The sequence below is a fragment of the Desmodus rotundus genome, chromosome 5 (assembly GCF_022682495.2).
Source record: "Desmodus rotundus isolate HL8 chromosome 5, HLdesRot8A.1, whole genome shotgun sequence".
NCBI lineage: Eukaryota > Metazoa > Chordata > Mammalia > Chiroptera > Phyllostomidae > Desmodus > Desmodus rotundus.
In genome coordinates, this window is record NC_071391.1 from 113106620 (window position 1) to 113119958 (window position 13339).

The following is a 13339-nucleotide window of genomic DNA, read 5'->3' on the forward strand; positions in this document are numbered from 1 at the left end:
ATTGAAAAACTACGTACCTTGGTAAATATATAGAAATTAAAAATGTAAATCTTGTATAACTTCTTGGGAAAAATTTGCATGAATACATTTCCAGGGCTCTTTTCTAAAAATCTACTGAATTTTCTAAGAGAATAAGAATGCATAAATACAAACATAAAGAGTTAAATGCTTAACTATGTTAACACACTCTATAAACATTGAAAATATGAAGCAAATCCAGAAAAAAGCCATAAACGCTAATGGATGTGTGCTGGATGCCTTTGACCCAGGTTTTGTCAATATTGCTGCTACATCACAGGTTCCTTCTGACAAGAGTGGCTGGCAGCAGAGGCCTGGGTGTGCAGGAGACGTGTCCAGGGACGGGTAATATCTTCTTTTCTTGGACTGGTTAAATTTGAGGTGCTTGATGGTCATTGATAACATGTTTAGCAATTTTGTAAGAGGTTTAAAATTCTTACATTTAGTGACATTATGGAGAACCAATCATTTGTTTTAGGATGCTGCTACTGTTTCTAGTATCAAAACTGAATGTATTTATGATAATAATATTTTAAATTTAATTATGACTACTGGAAAGTGTTGAAAGTGAAGTAGCAGCAGAAGCTAAATGGTGAACAAATACAAATCAGGAATTATCATAGGCTTAGGGACATGATCTGCCTGAAATGTTTACCAATTTTGGGAGCCAATTAAAAGTGACACTGTAACTAAGTTAAGTATAATTAATGTTACTGACTTTGCTGGAGTGGTTGATAGAGGATCCAGTTATGGCAGATGGGAGAGTGATAGTTATGCAACATGAGAGAACTAGTACTTAAAAAAACTAGACAAAAATAATTGTATGATTGAAATGGTATAAATAGATATTATTTAAAAGTGAATAAGATATAAGAGCATGTAGAATATATTTATATATCCCTTGTATATATGAAAAGTTAATTAGTTTTAACATATATGGGTTTACATCCTTTTTCTTAAATAAAATTCAGCCCCCAAATTTAAACATCCATGTAAGTATTTTATTTTATTTTTATTGCATTTTCCCATTACCATTAAGCCCCTTTATATTCCCCTCCCTCCTACAAATACCAATGTCCAAGACCTGGAAGCAGCCCAAGTGTCCATCCATAGAAGAGCAGATAAAATAACAATGGTACATATACACAATGGAATACTACTTGGGCACAAAAAAGAAGAAAATTTTACCCTTCGTGACAACATGGATGACCTGGAGAACATTATGCTAAGTGAAATCAAGCAGTCAGAGAAATACAAGTATCTCAATACCATGTAATTTCTCCCATATGTGGAATCTAACGAACAAACCAAACTAACCAGCAAAATAGAAAGAGACTGACAGAGAGCAGGCTGACAGCTCAGGGCAGAGGGCATTTAGGAGGTGGAGGAATTGAGTAAAAAGGAAAGAAGATCTATGTAAATAGTGATGCTAAATGGGAGACAAGACAAAAACTTCTGGGGGGAAATTTCCAAGTGTCTAGAAACATGTTCTTCAAAATTTAGTGTGTCCAAACAGAAATAATCATCGAGTCTACAAGACCACTCCAGCTCCTGTATTTTCTATTTCATTTTGTCACCTTGATCTTCCCATTCAGAAATACGGCCAAATGTGCCTCACACACTTGAAACTCTGTCACTCTATTCTGTCAAAACGTTCCCTTTAACCTCTCTTTAATTTATTTTGTTATTTCCATTTCTATTGCTTTTCCCTGAGTTCAAATCACTATATTGCACCTCGATCACAACTGACAAGTAAAACTTTTCTCTAGTAAGACTTTCCTTTCATCTTCCTTTTCTCTGCCGATGCAGTTAACTTTCTAAGATGCAAAATTGCTTGTGTCATTTCCAAGCTAGATTGATAGTGATGATAGTTTATGTGTTTTTTTTTTTTTGATAGTTTATGTTTTAAAAAATACAATTGTTTATGCTTACGCTCTATGCCAACTGCAACCTTGGTTGGCATCTTACTGACAATATATTAAATAGTCATGGATGCAAACTTCCAAGTATCTCCGAGGTGATTGATAGAAGATACAGTGTTCTCTGTAGCTAAGGGAAGATTCATTTAAAAGAAGGAAATAAGACAATCACCTAAAACAGTTGACAACTACCTTTTTTTTTACTAAATAAAAAACAGCAAAATTCATTTCAAACCTATTTGCTGTACTATACATATTGTCTTCTCCAAATGTCCAAAGAAAAAAAATAGCACTGCTATCAAAATGAAAATGTCTAGAAGATTCAGCAATTCTGTAAATGATTTATTTCTTAGCTACATTTCATCTATCTAAGTAATATACATCTTTTTTTCTCTACTCTTTCCTTTAGTGCTTCTCTTCAGCTTTATAACCACTATTAATGTAGAATCCAAATTGAGTCCAGGGCAATAAAAATTTGTAATATCCTCATTGTCCTTCTTCTCTATGCATTTGCTTTATATATCCCTACATTTTGAGATAAAAACTAAAATTTTGAGGTATTACATATTATGCTTGTCATTCCATATCTAACAAATACCAGAGTAATGTTATTCAAAATGAGATACTTGATGAAGGTGTCAGTGTATTAAATGTCAAAAGAAGGATATAGGCCCTGGCCTGGCAGCTCAGTTGGTTAGAGTATCGACCCCATAAGCCAAGGTTGAAGGTTTAATCCCTACTCAGAGTATATATAAGACAACCAATGAATGAATAAATAAATGGAACAGTAAATTGATGTTTCTCTCTCCTTATCTTTCTCTAAAATCAATCAATAATTTAAATAAAGAGGGATACAAACTGAGGTTTCAAATGTTAGTCACAACCTAAAGCTCTACTGTCTTTCCAGAAATCAAGACACATGGTTTAAAATATTTTAGGATCAAAACACTTACATTTTCTGTTGAGAACTGCCCTGCCTGGTTTCAGAGGCTGTAACCCCTCATGGTTAAGGCTGAGTCAGAGTTGGGACCATAAGCCACTAAGGAGACAAAGTTTGTCTCCCTGGCAGGTGTACCACCTCTGCCTACTTCACCCTGCTTGGCCCTGAGCTTGGCCAGTTAGCCAATGATGGGTAAGAATCCTCAAGGGAGGATCAACCTAAGACAGGCTCTGGTTACGGAAGAGGCCCGCAGGGAAGGACTCGGGGGGCTGTGGAAAAAGGGGGTGATGGACCCTCGCCCCTCGGCTTTGAAATAGCCTGAGTCCTCATTCTGTCGGCAAGAAGTCTCCTAATCTCTTGGCTGTCTTACTTCCCTTGCCTGACTTAAGCCTGAAGCAATAACAGAGGGCAGTGCAGTCCTGTGCTGGGAGGGGCGGATTCCCTGGGGAATCAGGCCTAAGAAAAATACATGCATTCCTGTGAAACCTACTTAATTTGTACCCTCAGTTTAAGAGATAAGGATCCAGACCTGAGATGAGTCTGGCGCCTAAAGTTTTATGGCCCTCTAGCTGATTGTCTGTAGCTCAGACTAAGCCCTCAGAGTTCTCTGTAAATCTTGTATTGTTTAACCCTTACTGGCTGACAATGACTGATGAGCTTTATCTGTATTCCTATGCGAATGAACCTAATAAAAGCCCCTGGAGAGAGAGGCTCTGGGCCCTTCTCCCCTTGAGAGAAGCGGCCACCTTTCCTCCCCAAGCAGATCATGTCTTGGTAGTCTTTTTCTTCGTCCGTGGCGGAACCTGGGGGGCCGCGTAAAGCCCCCCGACAATTTTCAACAAGACTTTTTATTTAGATTTATTACTAATGGTATTGTTTTCATTATTACGTGCAAATACTAAGTCATCTGCAGATGTAATTAGATACAAAATATGTTTGCATATGTGATAGATTATATGAGTTGAATAAGATCTGATGAGTGTGATGGGTATATTAGAATATTGGTTTTAAAATAATGGACTTTTATACCTGGTTGAAAGGATAATATATTTTGCCAAATGTCCACAATATCTTGTGAGTGTGGACAATTTTTGAATGCAACTGATTTCACCACACATACAAATACACACACGTATAGACAACAGAAAAAGATTAACAAAATATCTGGTCTCTTGGTCCTCCAAGATAAAAATACCTTATTTATACTAACTTAATGAAAATCATTCAATAGTTTATTGCAGAGGAAAAAGGACAGGACCAAACATTAATATATAAGTGATATTCACTTTGGTGCAGTGCTGAAAGAAATGATTTCTGCTTGAGTTGTAGACAGGATGCTTATGGAGCTCAGTTTATATTCATAGCTGTACAAATCCCCAGATATTTGTAAAGGTACATGTCCCAGTCCATCTGTTCTCATGGCAAACAGGAGAACTCTTCAAAGGGATAAGTTTATATAGACAATTACTCCTTCTACTTCTTCAATATTCTGAGCCTAAATATGGGAATATCTTAACAACCAGTGTTTTATAAAGAAATATATTTCTACCCCTGAGTCTCTCAATGAAACAATTACAACCAGAAAAAACAAAAATATTTTACGTGTTTCTGCTAATATATTGTTTAAATTTGTCAAATCATTTAAAATCCACTTCAAGTTTTATAGATTCCACTGCAATCTATTCTTACACAGAATTACTTTTCAAAAAGAAATGTTATAATAAATCAAAAAATGTCTGAGTAGCTCTTGAATTTTTTTTCATACAGTAAAAAAAGTTCATGTTTTTGTAAATGTTTTCTCTCCATGATATTGTTCAGAAAAAATAGAGTCAAATAAGAATCAAATATGGAGTCAAAGAATCAAATAAAGAATCTATGATCAAGCACTACAATTTTAATGAAATGTAAATATTTTAGCATGTTTTATTTTAAAAATAAGTGTGTATATATATACAAACATATATTTTATAAAAATATTGTATAGCATTCAAATATGGCCAGTATTGGCCATTGTGATTGACAGAAATAATGGCAATATGTTCAAAATAAAAATACGGAAACATAAATATACATAAAATTTAAGGGTGTATCAGCACCAATATATAAATGCAAATATTACTGAATGTGCATCTGTCCTCATACGGGAGAGGATTTGCCATACTTAGAATAATGGAAGAATAATAAAAGTAAAAAGAAATTTAATTGTATAAATATATAATAGCTTATAAGCACTTTTAAGCAAAAATAAGAATCAACTAAGATCTGAGAAAACATATTTATGGGAAATATGAAAAACAAATATGTTAAATTATATAACATCCATAAAAAATGTCTTGCTCTGGCCAAATTGCTTCTTTGGGTGGAATGTTCTCCCATACACCAAAATTTTGCAGTTCAATTCCTAGTGAAAGCACATACTTAGATTTTGGGTTTGATCCCCAGTCGGTGCATGTGCAGGAAGCAACAGATCAACATTTCTAACATTGATGTTAATTTTAATTTCTCCCTTTCTCTCCCTCTCTCTCTCTCTAAAATCAATAAATGAATCCTCAGCTAAGGATTCAAAAAATAAAAAGAATATCATGTATTAATGTTATGGGAAGTCCTGCTAATGAATACATGCCATAAGTAGATGTACAGATGAATAAATGCATATGAACATCAGTATATATATAAAACATATTAGTCATTTGAAATATAGATCATTTCTATTTGTCTTTCATTTTACGTTTTTCCCCCTCCATTACGGGTGGTTCCGTTATGTATTAAATGTATCTATCTTCTTCTATTTATCTATCTATCATCTATATATATATATATATATATATATAATCTATCTATCTGTTATCTTTCTATCTATCTATCTATCTATTTATCTATCTATCTCTATATGAAACATTAATTTGCCACCAAATGTGAGCACTGTACAGAAAGATAAACTCAGGTACGTGTCATCTCTCTATATTCCTTCTCTTATGCCCCATTGTCACCCATTGCTACACACCCTTGTGGGAAATATCCATTAATTTTTCTTCCATCTTTTTTGCACTACTTTGCACAAATGAGCATATATTCTTATTTTCCCTGGTACATAGGTTTTGGGGCTAATTAGTGTACCCCCAAAACTATGGGTTGGAAGGCCTAATGCCCAGTAGTTCATAATATGACTCTCTTTGGAAACAGAGTCTTTAAAGAAGTAATTAAAATTAATGAGGTCATTTGGTTGGTCCTAATTCACTCTAACTGATGCCCTTACTAAGAGAGGAAATTCGGACACACAAAGAGACACCGGGGTGTGCGCACACAGAGGACACAGGAGGACAAGCCTCAGCGAGGCCTCAGAGAAACCAAGCTGCGCACCTTGATCTTGGACTATAGCCGCCTTAGAACTTAAACATTTCTGTTGTTTATGCCACACAGTCTGTTGTATTTTGTTATGACACCTTTAGCAAATCAATTCACATAGTCATAAATATTTATTCTATGTTTATATTAAAAGATCATCATTTAGATTTATAAATAAGTAATTATTAGGGATCATTCATTAATCTCTAGAGGAGACCTAACTATATGAAACAAGAATAATTGCTGTTAAATTATATTACAGCCAGTAGAGATAATTTTATATAGGTATTATTAAAATAAGTTCAGTGAATAATCATAAAATTCTTATGACCCTCTAGGCAAATTGGTTCAAAACACTTTATTTGGAAAAACAATAAATAACTTGTGTGTCTTCAGAGGGATGTTCATATAGAGAATTACCCTTTCTATATAGCTTTAATGCGTCATGTTACCAACTTTAACCCACACTGTATGGGAAGTCCACACATTATTGTTCCTGTCACTCCCCAAGTCTTGTGAAAATCCGGTCCACTGACAGTCTGGCCCCTGGGCAAGAAGGCAGGCTGTGTCACATGGCAGGGATGGCGAGGAGAGGTGAGCTGAGCACAAGCCGGAGTGCAGAATGTTGCTCCGATCTTTAAAAAAAGTACCGGTGCAGTGCTGGCTGCCCCAATCCTATCACACAAGGCCAGACTCAATATATGTACAATTTAAAAGAGTCAAATGATATATGTGGGGAAAAGTGAATAAAAGCACCATATTTCCACCACACCAACTGCTGACCTGAAGGGAGTCTTTTTTTCTTTTTCTTCCAACAAAGCCAGATATGATTGAAGCAGTTTGATAGTGAAGATTATTTTCTATTTTCTATCATATTATACAGCTCAATTTCAGTATTTGTTGTAGTTCAACATATCAATCCTGTTTTGTGGTGTTAACAGTCGATGGATAATTGAGAAATAATACCCTTGCAAACAAGGGGTTTCAAGAGTAAAACTGAAAATCATTTTGAACAGTTGAAGTCTCTAAGTGAAAAGGACATTCGTTAAAAGTGGAAGAAACATCAATAGTTTTGCTACAAGAGATTAGAGCATCCGCAGGAGCAGTCCACACCTTTCCAGTCCCATAGTTTGTCTGTCTGTTCAGTTGTAGAAGGACAACAGGGCATAATCACATTGGGTAATTTGCGGAGAGTTTAATACATGGGCTATGTTCAAAGATATGAGAAAAGTTCAGGTAAATTATAAAGAACAGCACGCTATCATCCAAGTAGTAAGAGGTGGGAGGGAAAGTCTGTTAGGACCCCACTGTCGGAATGTGTGAGAGCAAAGGAGAGTCGTTAGTGGAAGTGCACAGACACAGTCTCCTGTACAGAGAGTCCACGGCAGGAGGCTGAAGTCTATGACAACAAATCCAGTAGGAAACAAAAAAGCTCATTCCCTGACCTCAGGTTTCCCACCTCAGGTCTCCTGCTGGAGTTCATCACTGAATATGTCAAGCTCAATGGCAAGTGGAATTTCATGTGCCAACTAAGCTATGGTGTGGCACCTGATTTTTGGGCAAATACTAGCCTCGATGCTGCTGTGAAAGTGCTTTTCAGATGTGATCAACATTTAGATCAGTAGACTTTGAGTAAAGCAGATTATCCTGTGTAAAGTGGGTAGGTTTCATCCAAAGACCTTAAAAATACTGAGGTCCCCCTATGAGGAAAGAATTCTGCCCCCTAGAGTACCTTCAACTCATGACAGCAACATCAACTCTTGCCAGATTGTCTCACCTGCTGGCCAGCCCTGCACATCTTGAACTTGCCAGCTCCCCAAATCATGTAAAACAATTCCTCAAAATTGATCTCTGCCTGTCACCTTCTCTCTCTCCCTCATACACACACACACATATATATGTGTATGCACACACATATTCCTATATGTATATATGTATGTGTATATATATATATAACATATATAAAATGTTTTATTTTATTTCTGGAGAAATCTAATACAGGGAGTGCCTGCCAACAGAATTTTCATGTGAAGGATTTGTGTACAGGTTTTTGTATGCAGACATATAATACTGGCTATGGTAAAAACAGTCTGAAATCTTTCAGGGAATACTAAGAGAATAATAAAAAGTTTTGAAAGTTACCTGGCTGGCAGTAAGTAAACCTTGACCTCGGATGAAGCTGCCTTTCTGTTATGCTAAAGTAAGTATCCAAGGCTCACCTCATTATTTTACAGCAACAGTACAGCGGCAGTAGCAGAGCCTGGGAACTTCTCAGAAGTGCAAATTCTCTGGCTCCACCCCAGATGTTCAGGATCAGCAACTCTGGTATTAAGCTTGGGCATATGTATTTGAGCACGTCATCTATCATCTATGTAATTATAAAGCATGCTAAAGTTCAAAAATCAAGATTATAAGTAACATTGGAAACCCAATATAATTTAACATAGTGTCAGCTTGTACTTATCATTATTTAACTGAACCTGTGACCATGATGAGAAATAAAGATGATTGTGCCATTCAAGTAGAGCCTATCAGCGATGTATATTTTTAATAGATGTCAAGTAGTAAACTACCGTTGGGGCTGCTAACAGTCTTTTGTTCCAAACCCACCTCTGGAGGTGACACAAGAGCCACAGAGAAGTATATAAATATGATACATTAATAATGATTTTGGAAGGTGGTCAAAAGGTACAATCTCTTAGTTATAAAATAAATGTTATGAGGATGTAATATAGAGCATACTGACTATAGTTGATAATACTGTACTGCGTATTTGAAACTAGCTAAGTAGACCTTAAAAGTTCTTATCATGAGTAAAATATTGTAACTATGTAAGGTGATGGAAGTTAAGTACAGTTATTGTGATATTTCACAAAATACAAATATAGAACCATTATGTTGTATATCTGAAATTAATATATAATGTTAGATGGCAACTATATCTCAATAAAAATAATTTCAAGATGAGGGTTATCCTTGGGAAGAAATAAAAAGGCAGGAAAAAGGCAGTGAAGAAGAGATTCAGTTATCAAAACTGAGAAATAGACACATCTCTAAACATGAGTGCCTGCCTTATCAGAATCTCCTGCAGTACCAGCAAGAGATGGGAAAAGAAAAACAGCTTTTGAATAAAAGCAGGGCCTAGGCTGAGGGTATGAGGCAGGATGTGGTGTGCTGTCCTTGGAGGTGCGCGGGCCAGGCTGTGGCACTGAGGCTGTCTCCTCTAAGCCACTCATCAACTAAAATTCACCAAAAGGCCATAAGGAGGGACCTGGGCATCCACCACTCTTCTCAGGTGCATATTAACTGCTCAAGTGGCTGATCACATCAAGGGAAATGAACGAATGGAAAAACAATTAGGTAATTGAGGAGTACAATCACTGTTAAAAAGAAGGTGACATGCCCAACAGAATTCCAATAGGTGAAAGGAAGCTCTTTAGGTCATGGAGTTAGTATTTACAAATATGAATAGTCACATGGAAACAAAGTATTAAAATATACATTTTAAATAACTCAAAAATGTGGCAAAACCAAAAACAAATTATTGAGCTGGAAAATCTAGTTGAGCAACTCTTTGCTTCACAGAAAATAATAGAGATGGAAAATATAAAAGCAAGGTTCAAACACATGGAAAATAGAAACGAAAGTGCCAATATCTATATACTAAAATTGCATTTTTTTAATGTTTGGTATGGAATATCTAATTTTAGGATGCCAGAGAAATTTATATTGGATTAAGATTACAGCTCATAACAAGTATGGAAATGATATTAAAAATAATATTTAAAGCCATTGGAGAGCAACCATTTGGAGGAGAAACAACTTGCAAGCCAAGCCCCCTAGACCCTCCAGCATGCCAAACACCAAGCACATAAATGATACCATTCAAGGTCGCCCAGCCACACGGGGGCCTAAACCAGAACCGTCTGCTTCAGACACTATCACTATAGTCAGCACTGCTGTGGGGTATATTTGAAAGTTGCTTTTAAAAAGCAGATCCTAAAAGTTCTCATCACAAAGGGAAAAAGACATTTTTCTTTTTTGTTTTTGGTAACTATGAGGTGGTGGACGTTGACTAAAGTTACTATGGTAATCGCTTTTCAGGATATGAAAATCAAATCATTATGACTTACACCTTAAGCAGTAAAGTATGCCAATTAGATCTCAATAAAACTGAAAGAGAAAAAAATAAACTCTTGGTGTGATAAAAGAAGCATGCTTATTTTAGAAAAAATACTTGACTGAATCTAACATGACTGCTATTCCAGAAGTCAGACCTCCATATTATGGAAAAGGAGCTGGCAGTGTGTACGTGAATACGTGATGGTGGGCATTCCTTGACTGAGATGATCTTAAAGGTCTTTAATGGAGAGAGTGGTCAGGGCAATTCTGTTCCATCGCTATGTAAAATACAGAAAACAAAACGTAGAAGTGAGAAATGAAATCCCAATAATATAGTTCTAAATCACTATTTTGTGGTGGTTTGTTATGCAGTAAATACTCCTACCTGAAGAAAATCACATGCAGTCACATCTAAAGTAGTTGTGCTACTTCACGCTGTCTTTAGCGTTGTATGAAAGTTGTAGTGCCTACACATCCTTGACAATAATTGGTAAGTCGATCTTTCTCATCACAGTCGTTCTTATAAGTGTATAGTTGTATTTCACTGTGGCTTAACTTCTATTCCCCTAATGCTGGTAACATGGAGCACGGTTTACTGTCCGTACTTGCCATCATATGTCTTTTTGGTAAAGTGTCTGTTTAAGTCCTTTTGGCCTATTTTTAATTACTGAGTTTTGAGAGTGCTTTACATGCCATTTATGAGACATATTATTTGCAAATATTATCATCCAAGTTACAGCTGTTCTTATCATTCCCTTAACTGTCTTATTTGAAGAGCAGAATATTTTAAATCAGTGAAGTCCAACGTATCACTATGTCATTGTATGGACTGTACTGTCCTCACGATATCTAAGAAATTTTAGCCCGGCCCAGGAGCACAGAGTTTGTGTTATTTAGAGTGTGGATTAGGGTGACGTGAGCAAGGCCCGGAAGGGACACAGTTTCCGGAGGCACTCAGGCTCAGGGCCACGCAAATGTGCGTGCACTGTTCCCCTCCCCGTGCCCTCCCCCCGCCCCGGCACTGAAATGCAGTTGTTCTGATGGCAAAGATTTTTGTCTGTTTAGCTCTTGTCTACGTTCCCGGGGATTATAACAGTTCCTGGCATATGCTAGGAACTCAATAAATATTAGTTTAATGAAAGAATAAAATAAAGAACGACATTTTCAATTTTAGAGAGCCCATGACATGTAATCACAAGATACAAAAAAGCGTTGCACTGCGACATATAAGAATTTAACCATTGCGGAGAAAGTACATAGATAAATACATCAATCCCAGAAAAAGATATTATTTTATTTATAATGATCTTGAGATAAAGGAGTCAGTGTAATTCGAATTTTCTTTTTTATACACTTATTTGCAATTTTAAAAACAACCATCCATTTTTTTTTTTGAGACAAGCAAAGCACTGGAGGTTTAGAAAGGGTAAATGTAACTTTTTATATTCTCATAAAAGTACCACAATCACTTAATGCCTGGTATACATTAGGAACAGATAAAAAGAAAAAGAACAATGGTCCATTATTCAGTTTCAATAAAGAGCGCCTTATGTTCTCTCCTCCTTTAATAGCCACAGTGGAATACCACACAGGAGTCTTTAAATATTTAATTAGGAAGAATAAAACGATCTGTGTTTGGATCAAGAGAATTGCCTCCAAAATAATTCACATTGTTTTACAATCTTTTTTTCCTGTAAAAGGGAAAAATCCCTTGGCTCTAAAAAACATACTACCTCAGTAGGTGCTATTACTTTTACCTAGATGTACTGTAAAATACTTTATGTGCATTAGAGCTTCAATAAAGAAAGTAGTTTCTTTCCCTTTGTCATTCTTTTCCCCTAATATTTCCACCAATAAAATATAACTCCCATATAATGGGTTGGGAGGTATGTAGTTTCTCTCACATTTATCAATTTTTTCAACTTTCTTTAAAAATGAAACACCAATAACTATAATTCTCCCAAAATTTCCATTTGGGTTACTTATTGCTGTCATTATTATCAGTTTTTGTTTATTTTAATTTATTTCTTCATTGTTTTTTATTTTTCCTGAATTTATTGGCGTGATGCTGGTTAACAAAATTATACAGGTTTTGGGTGCACAATTCTACAACACATCTGTGCACTGTATTATGTGTTCGCCACCCCGAGTGAAGCCTCTGTCCATCGTCACTTATCCCTCACGCCCTCCTCCACCTCCCTGTACTCCCTCTTCCTCAGCAATCACCACACTGTTGTCTGTGCCCATGAGGTTTTCTCCTTTTTTTTCTATTTCTTGCTCAATGCCTCCATCCCTGCCTACCTAGCCTCCCCATTCCTTCCCCAGACAGCTATCCGCCTGCTTCTGAGAGTCTATAACTATTTTGCTTGTTAGCTAATTTTGTTTATTAGATTCCACGTATGAGTGAAATCATATGGTACTTGTCTTTCTCTGACTGGCTTAGTTCTCTCGCTCTGTCCATGCTGTTGAACAGGGGAAGATTTCCTGCTTTGCTGTGGCTGAGTAGTATTCTATTGTGTAAACGCATCAGAGCTTTTTGACGCACTCGTCTGTTGATACTTGGGCTGCTTTCAAATCTTGGTTCTTGTAAATAATGCTGCAGTGAACATAGGGGTGCATATTTTCTTTTGAATTAGTGTTTCAGTTTTCTTTGGGTGTATTCTCAGAAGTGAAATCGCTGGGTGATTTCTGAAGTAATTCTACACTGCTTTCCACAGTGGCTGCATCAATCTGCATTCCCATCAGCAATGCCTTTTCTCCATATCATAGCTTACACTTGTTGTTTGTTGATTTATTGATGATAGCCATTCTGACCAGTATGAGGTGATATCTCCTGGTGGTTTTACTTTGCATTTTTGATGGTTAGTGATGTGGAGCAACTTTGCATAAGCCTATAGGCCATGTTTGTGTACTTGTTGAGAGGTGTCTATTCAGGTCCTTTGCCCATTTTTTATTGGATTGTTTGTGTTTTTTTGATGTAAAGTTTTGTAAGTTC

At 36.2% G+C, this 13339-nt stretch overlaps 1 pseudogene; it reads left to right on the forward strand.

The window, feature by feature from the left end:
• Positions 1-205: 205 nt before the first annotated feature.
• LOC112303000 (large ribosomal subunit protein uL6 pseudogene) overlaps positions 206-13339 on the forward strand; it is a 68097-nt pseudogene continuing 54963 nt past the window's right edge.